The sequence below is a fragment of the Thamnophis sirtalis genome, unplaced genomic scaffold (assembly GCF_051295495.1).
Source record: "Thamnophis sirtalis isolate CommonGarterSnake01/CBP01778 unplaced genomic scaffold, rThaSir2_p1.2 scaffold_26, whole genome shotgun sequence".
Lineage (NCBI taxonomy): Eukaryota > Metazoa > Chordata > Lepidosauria > Squamata > Natricidae > Thamnophis > Thamnophis sirtalis.
In genome coordinates this window covers 381417-387501 of record NW_028261406.1, presented here as the reverse complement: position 1 = coordinate 387501, position 6085 = coordinate 381417, and the positions used below count along the sequence as shown (strand labels likewise).

Below are 6085 nucleotides of genomic sequence, written 5' to 3'. Positions count from 1 at the left end.
GACACGCCCCCCTCCGGTCTCCGTGGCGACGGGGGAGGGGCGACATCCGGACGCTTTGCCACTTCCGGAAGGAGGCCGCGTGAGGCGCACCGGGCTCGCCTGAGAGGAGGCCCCGGTTTCCTTCGCAGTTTCTTGGATGGGGCTGGAACTGAGAGGCCGGGGCTCGGCGCGGCCTGTATGGACGTAGGATCAGAATCCCGAGAGGGCCACCCCGGGAAGCCTTCCACACCCGCATTGCCCTTGTTGGGGGTTGTTGCAGCGTTTGCAAAAGACTCTAAGGCAGTGTTTCTCAACCTTGGCAACTTGAAGATGTCCGGACTTCAACTCCCAGAATTCCCCAGCCAGCGAATGCTGGCTGGGGAATGCTGGGAGTTGAAGTCCGGACATCTTCAAGTTGCCAAGGTTGAGAAACACTGCTCTAAGGGCTGAGCTATTAGTAGACCTCGACTTACGACCATTTGAAACTAGGCTCCGTGGCTAAGACACTGAGCTTGTCGGTCAGAAAAGTCGGCGGTTCAAATCCCTAGTACCGATCTCCTGCATAAGCAGGGGGTTGGACTAGAAGACCTCCAAGGTCCCTTCCCACTCTGTTACCGTTAAACATTGAGCCCAAACTTTCTGTTGTTCTGTTGTTGGGTGAAGAAGAAAAGAGAGACAGAGGTGCTGAAAGTCCCTGGTTTTATGCCCTCTCGGGCCTTTGATCTTCATCTTGTCTTCTGATTGGTTGTCAGACTCCCATGGGGCCATGCAGGGTCAACGCTCTAGTCTGTGCTTTGGGTTGAGCTCTCAGATGCCATGTGGGGAGTTGGGTAAAGGGCCAATATTATCATGCCTTAATCCCACCTGGAGCTGAAGGGGAGAACTCTTTATTACGTAAAGTGGACTAGCTCAGGCTTTAATGGCCCATTGACAAAGTGGGGATGGGCAGGAAGCTGCAGCCAGCTAGTCTGTCTTTTAAAACACGTTAAAAGAGCCGAGGTGGCACAGTGGTTAGAGTGCAGCACTGCAGGCTACTTCAGCTGACTGCAGTTCGGCTGTTCAAATCTCACCGGCTCAGGGTTGACTCAGCCTTCCATCCTTCCGAGGTGGGTAAAATGAGGACCCGGATTGTTGGGGGCGATATGCTGACTCTGTAAACCGCTTAGAGAGGGCTGAAAGCCCTATGAAGCGGTATATAAGACTACTGCTATTGCTATTGTTTCTTCCTTTTCACACCCAGAGAAATATTCTGCCTTTTCAATATTTCCTAGGATATTTCATATTTTTTTTCTGGGAGAGGGCTGGGTGATAACTTCCTACAGTTGCAACCTGTACAAAGGTTTGCGATTAAAAAAAAAAGAGCAGAAAACAGACAACGTGAGCCTTTCTGGAGGAAGATGAAGAAGGTCCAAACGTCCATCTCCAAAGGTTACAGGTGGTCGTACTGTACTTTTTCCTCCCACCTAGCAACCCATTGCACCTGTCCTCCCTGAGATAGCTCCCACGCTTCCTCCTCCAGGGTTAATAAGAAACCTTCCTGGCTAGGTATCTCGCAGAGCCCAAGCAGAAGAGACCAGACAGGTAATGGCTTGATTTTTTTTTCTCTCTCTCTCCCCCCTTTCATTTAAGGACTCCAAAATCATCTCCCTGGATAATTCTGCATTGCAGGTGAAGAGGTGAACTACGAGAGCTGAACTCTGCTAAGAGGCTCTCTTCTAGCCTTGAATTGAATTGATTTCATTTATATGCCGCCCTTTTCCCCCCCCCCGAAGGGGACTCAGGGCGGCTCACAATCCAAGTCAAGGGAAGGGGGTACAAATATGGAATAAAGAAGACGAACAAAACAATACACAATTTAAAAGCACACAACAACCTGGAATTGGTCAGAAGAATCCATAACTCAACCTGTTTAAAATATGGCTTGCTTTTTTTTTTTTTTAATTCTTCGCACTCGGGCTTGTGAAGAACTGGTAGGTTTGGTTCAGGCGGTGGTGTGTAAGCAGTCCTGGAGGTTGAGTGAATCGTGGTTTATTTCATCTTTTGACCGTAAGATCCTGTAGAGATTCTCCGTCAAAAAGGGGCTGTTTTTTTCCAAGAGGCAACTGGACTCTCTGTTTTTTTCTTTCTTTCGAAGACGTTTCGCTTCTCATCCAAGGAGCTTCTTCAGCTCTGACTGGATGGTGGGGAAGGGAAGGATTTATATTCCTTGCAGACAGCTGGACGTTTGCATCCTTTTAAGAGGGTCGTTGAGGCCACTTGGAGGTTTATCTGTGCCTTCTTTAAAGATGCTTCACTTCTCAACCAGGAAGCTTCTTCAGCTCTGACTGGATGGTGGGGAAGGGAAGGATTGATAGTCCTTGCAGACAGCTGGACGTTTGCATCCTTTTAAGAGGGTCGTTGAGGCCACTTGGGGGTTTATCTGTGTCTTCTTTAAAGACATTTCGCTTCTCATCCCAGAAGCTTCTTCAGCTCTGACTGGATGGTGAGGAATGGAAGGATTGATACTCCTTGCAGACAGCTGGACGTTTGCATCCTTTTAGACCACAAGGGCCCAAACTGCATGTGCGTGCATGCCCAAACGGAAAGGACACAACTTTCAGTTTTGGCATGTGAGCGCACACGGTTGGAGGGGAAAGAGAAGCTCACGAAAGAAACACCATGAGCTCTGACTTGGGGCGATGGCGCGCATGCCAGCAAAGAGGGCTCTGCATGCCACCTCTGCCACGCGCGCCACAGCTTTGCCATCGCAGAGCCACAGGGTCCCGTCCAACTCTGTTAATCTGTTAAATCTGTTAAAGAGCCGAGGTGGCGCAGTGGTTAAATGCAGCACTGCAGGCTACTTCAGCTGACTGCAGTTCAGCAGTTCAAATCCCACTAGGCTCAGGGTTGACTCAGCCTTCCATCCTTCCGAGGTGGGTGAAATGAGGACCCGGATTGTTGTTGTGGGCGATATGCTGACTCTGTAAACCGCTTAGAAAGGGCTGAAAGCCCTATGAAGCGGTATATAAGTCTAACTATTGCTACTATTGCTAAATCCTGCACCGATCTTACTGCAGGGATTCTCGGTGAGCTGCATGCCTCGCTTGGACCTGAAGATGCTGCTGTGGCTTCTTTTCCTGACTATTTTCACGTCTCATGTGATATATCTCAACAGTCGGAAGAAGTTCGGGAAAACCGCGAAACCCGAAATAGACCAGGAAGAGCTGGAATATGGTGGGTATCTCTCCTTTCAGCTCCTCAAAAGATACAATAGGGTGGGATAGGATAGCATAGCATAGCATAGCAGAGTTGGAAGGGACCTTGGAGGTCTTCTAGTCCAACCCCCGGCCTAGGCAGGAAACCCTATACCATTTCAGACAAATGGCTATCCAACATCTTCTTAAAGACCTCCAGTGTTGGGGCATTCAAAACTTCTGGAGGCAACTTCTGTTCCACTGATTAATTGTTCCAACTGTCAGGAAATTTCTCCTCAATTCTAAGTTGCTTCTCTCCTTGATTAGTTTCTACCCATTGTTTCTTGTTCTGCCCTCAGGTGCCTTGGAGAATAGTTTGACTCCCTCTTCTTTGGGGCAACCCCTGAGATATTGGAAGGTGTGGTATTAGTACTGCCCTTGATCCCTGTTAATGCAACTGAGGATTGCATTGGCTTTTTTGGCTGCAACTGCATATTTAGCTGGTTGTCCGCTAAGACTCCAAGATCCCTCTCATAGTCACTGCTATTAAACCTGGTTTCACCCACCCTGTGTGCATATTTTTGTTTTTTTCCCACCTAAGTGTAAGACTTTACTTTTCTATGCACCGAATTTCATTGTGTTAGATACAACAGGATTAGGAGTCCATCATTCCTGCTGTTTTCTTTTGAACCCAGCGCCGACGATCGTAACCCTTGTCGACTCTTTGCAGCGAAGACCGTGGCGATGGAGATGCTCCTGTCGCAACTGAGGAAGGAGCAGCAAATTCAAGATCAAGGCAGCAGTCACCACGTGGGCCCGTTGGGAGACGTTGTAGAAGGACGGCCGGAGCCTGGTTCCCAAGTGAGAAGAGGACTTCTCCTAGAGTTGCTATGTAAACAGAAACACTCTAAGTCAGTTCCCCCACCCCCACAACCGAAGTCTGTTAACCCTGATCTAGCCCCAGAGCCGTACTAACCAGGGGTCTCCAACCTTGGCTACTTTTAAGCTGCGGGAAGTTTTAAAACCCACCCCTCTGCTAGAAAAATGAAATATCCTGGGAAACGTTGAAAAAGGCAGAATATTATGATTTCCCTGGATCAGAAATGGAGAAACATGTTTTTAGGCAGGAAACAGACGGTTCCACCACAAAACCGCGGACGACAAAATCGCGGTCGACGAAAGCGCGCATTTGATGTCATCACAGCGCGACGAAAACATCGCGCTGTGATCGAAAAATGTAAAAATAAAGCGAAAACCTTACCCTAACCCCCCCAAACCTAACCCTAAACCTAACCCTAAACCTAACCCTTAACCTAAGCCTAAATCTAACCCTAAACCTAACCCTTAACCTAACGCTAAACCTAACGCTAACCTTTAACGTAACGCTAAACGTAACTCTAACGCTCTAAACCTAACCCTAACCCTTAACCTAACCCTAACCCTAACCCTAACCCTTACCTTTATGTGAATCGGCTTGCTTTAATTTTATTTTTATTTCAATTTTTAATTTCTTTCGTCGCGCTGTGATGACGTCAAATGTGCGCTTTCGTCGATCGTGCTTTTGTGGACCGCGGTTTTGACGGGTCACGAAACAGACTCCCTCCTAATAGCCCCCACCTTTGTCAATGGGCCATTAAAGGGCCTGAGCCAGTCTATTCTACATAACAAATATATCCCCTTTAAGCTCCAGGATGATGGGATTAAGGCATGATGGCAAACATGGATTCAAAACACAGCCTAGAGAGTTGCCCCTGCATACAAGCTGAAGATCAAAGGCCAGAGAGGGCATAAAACCTGGGATTTTCAACATCTCTGCTTCTCTCTCCTTCTTCATCCAACATCTGGAAGCATCTGATCCCCCTTTTATGTCCAGGAGCTCAAGCCATGGGGTCCTGTCCACCATTAAAACCATATTTCCAAGCAGCCTCCATGTTTCCAGTGTCTTTTCCCCCACTTGGAACTGATCCTTCAGATCTCCTAATAGTGTCTCCATCCATCCATCGTCCCTCAGTCTCACTGCTGGTCATCCTCTCCTTCTTTCCTTTCATCTTGGCCAACATTTACGGCTTTCTCCAGAGATCTGGGTCTTCAGATTGATTGGTTGATTATTTCCCACCGTTGAATCTTAGAAACCGCTTAGATTTTCTCCAAGGCAGATTCTCCAAGACAATCTGTCTTCAACCTAGACTTTCAAGTCTTCTAATGGTGCTCAGGCCACCACTGTAACTGATTCCATCCACCTTGGTCATCTTCTTCTTCTCTTCCCTTCCATTTGCCAAGCATTATGGACTTCTCAAAGACACTTGGCTCTGACATTGATTAGGTACAATTACAATAGCAGAGTTGGAAGGGACCTTGGAGGTCTTCTAGTCCAACCCCCTGCCTAGGCAGGAAACCCTATATTGTTTCAGACAGATGGCTATCCAACATCTTCTTAAAGACTTCCAGTGTTGGGGCATTCACAACTTCTGGAGGCAACTTCTGTTCCACTGATTCATTGTTCTCACTGTCAGGAAATTCCTCCTTAGTTCTAAGTTGCTTTTCTCCTTGATTAGTTTCCACCCATTGCTTCTTGTTCTGCCCTCAGGTGTTTTGGAGAATAGCTTGACTCCCTCTTCTTTGTGGCAGCCCCTGAGATATTGGAAGACTGCTATCATGTCTCCCCTAGTCCTTCTTTTCATTAAACTAGACATACCCTGGAAGGAGGATCCAACGTCACAATACATCGTGCGGTCTTGACAGTCCGAGACCGCCGTTGACACTTTTGCCACTGGACGGTCCAGCAGGACCTAAACCATCCCGTAGAGATGGTGAACAGGAAGACAAAGCCTTGCTGGTCTCAGGGACATCGCAAAGTCCTTGTTTGACCCAAGGGAAGCGCTTCAAGCCGGTGGCAAACAGACAACCCCCAGGTTGACGAAGTCGGAGATGGC

General features: G+C 48.0%; 1 long non-coding RNA gene across 2 annotated transcripts; it reads left to right on the top strand.

The window, feature by feature from the left end:
- Positions 1-991: 991 nt before the first annotated feature.
- LOC148042220 (uncharacterized) lies at positions 992-4889 on the top strand. 2 transcript variants are annotated; one of them, XR_015695256.1, is made up of 4 exons: positions 992-1560; positions 3036-3192; positions 3883-4063; positions 4837-4889. It is a non-coding gene; the product is annotated as an uncharacterized LOC148042220 (long non-coding RNA). The 2 variants fall into 2 exon arrangements; XR_015695255.1 differs by lacking the exon at positions 4837-4889 and having other exon boundaries at positions 3883-4269.
- The last annotated feature ends 1196 nt before the right edge of the window (positions 4890-6085 follow it).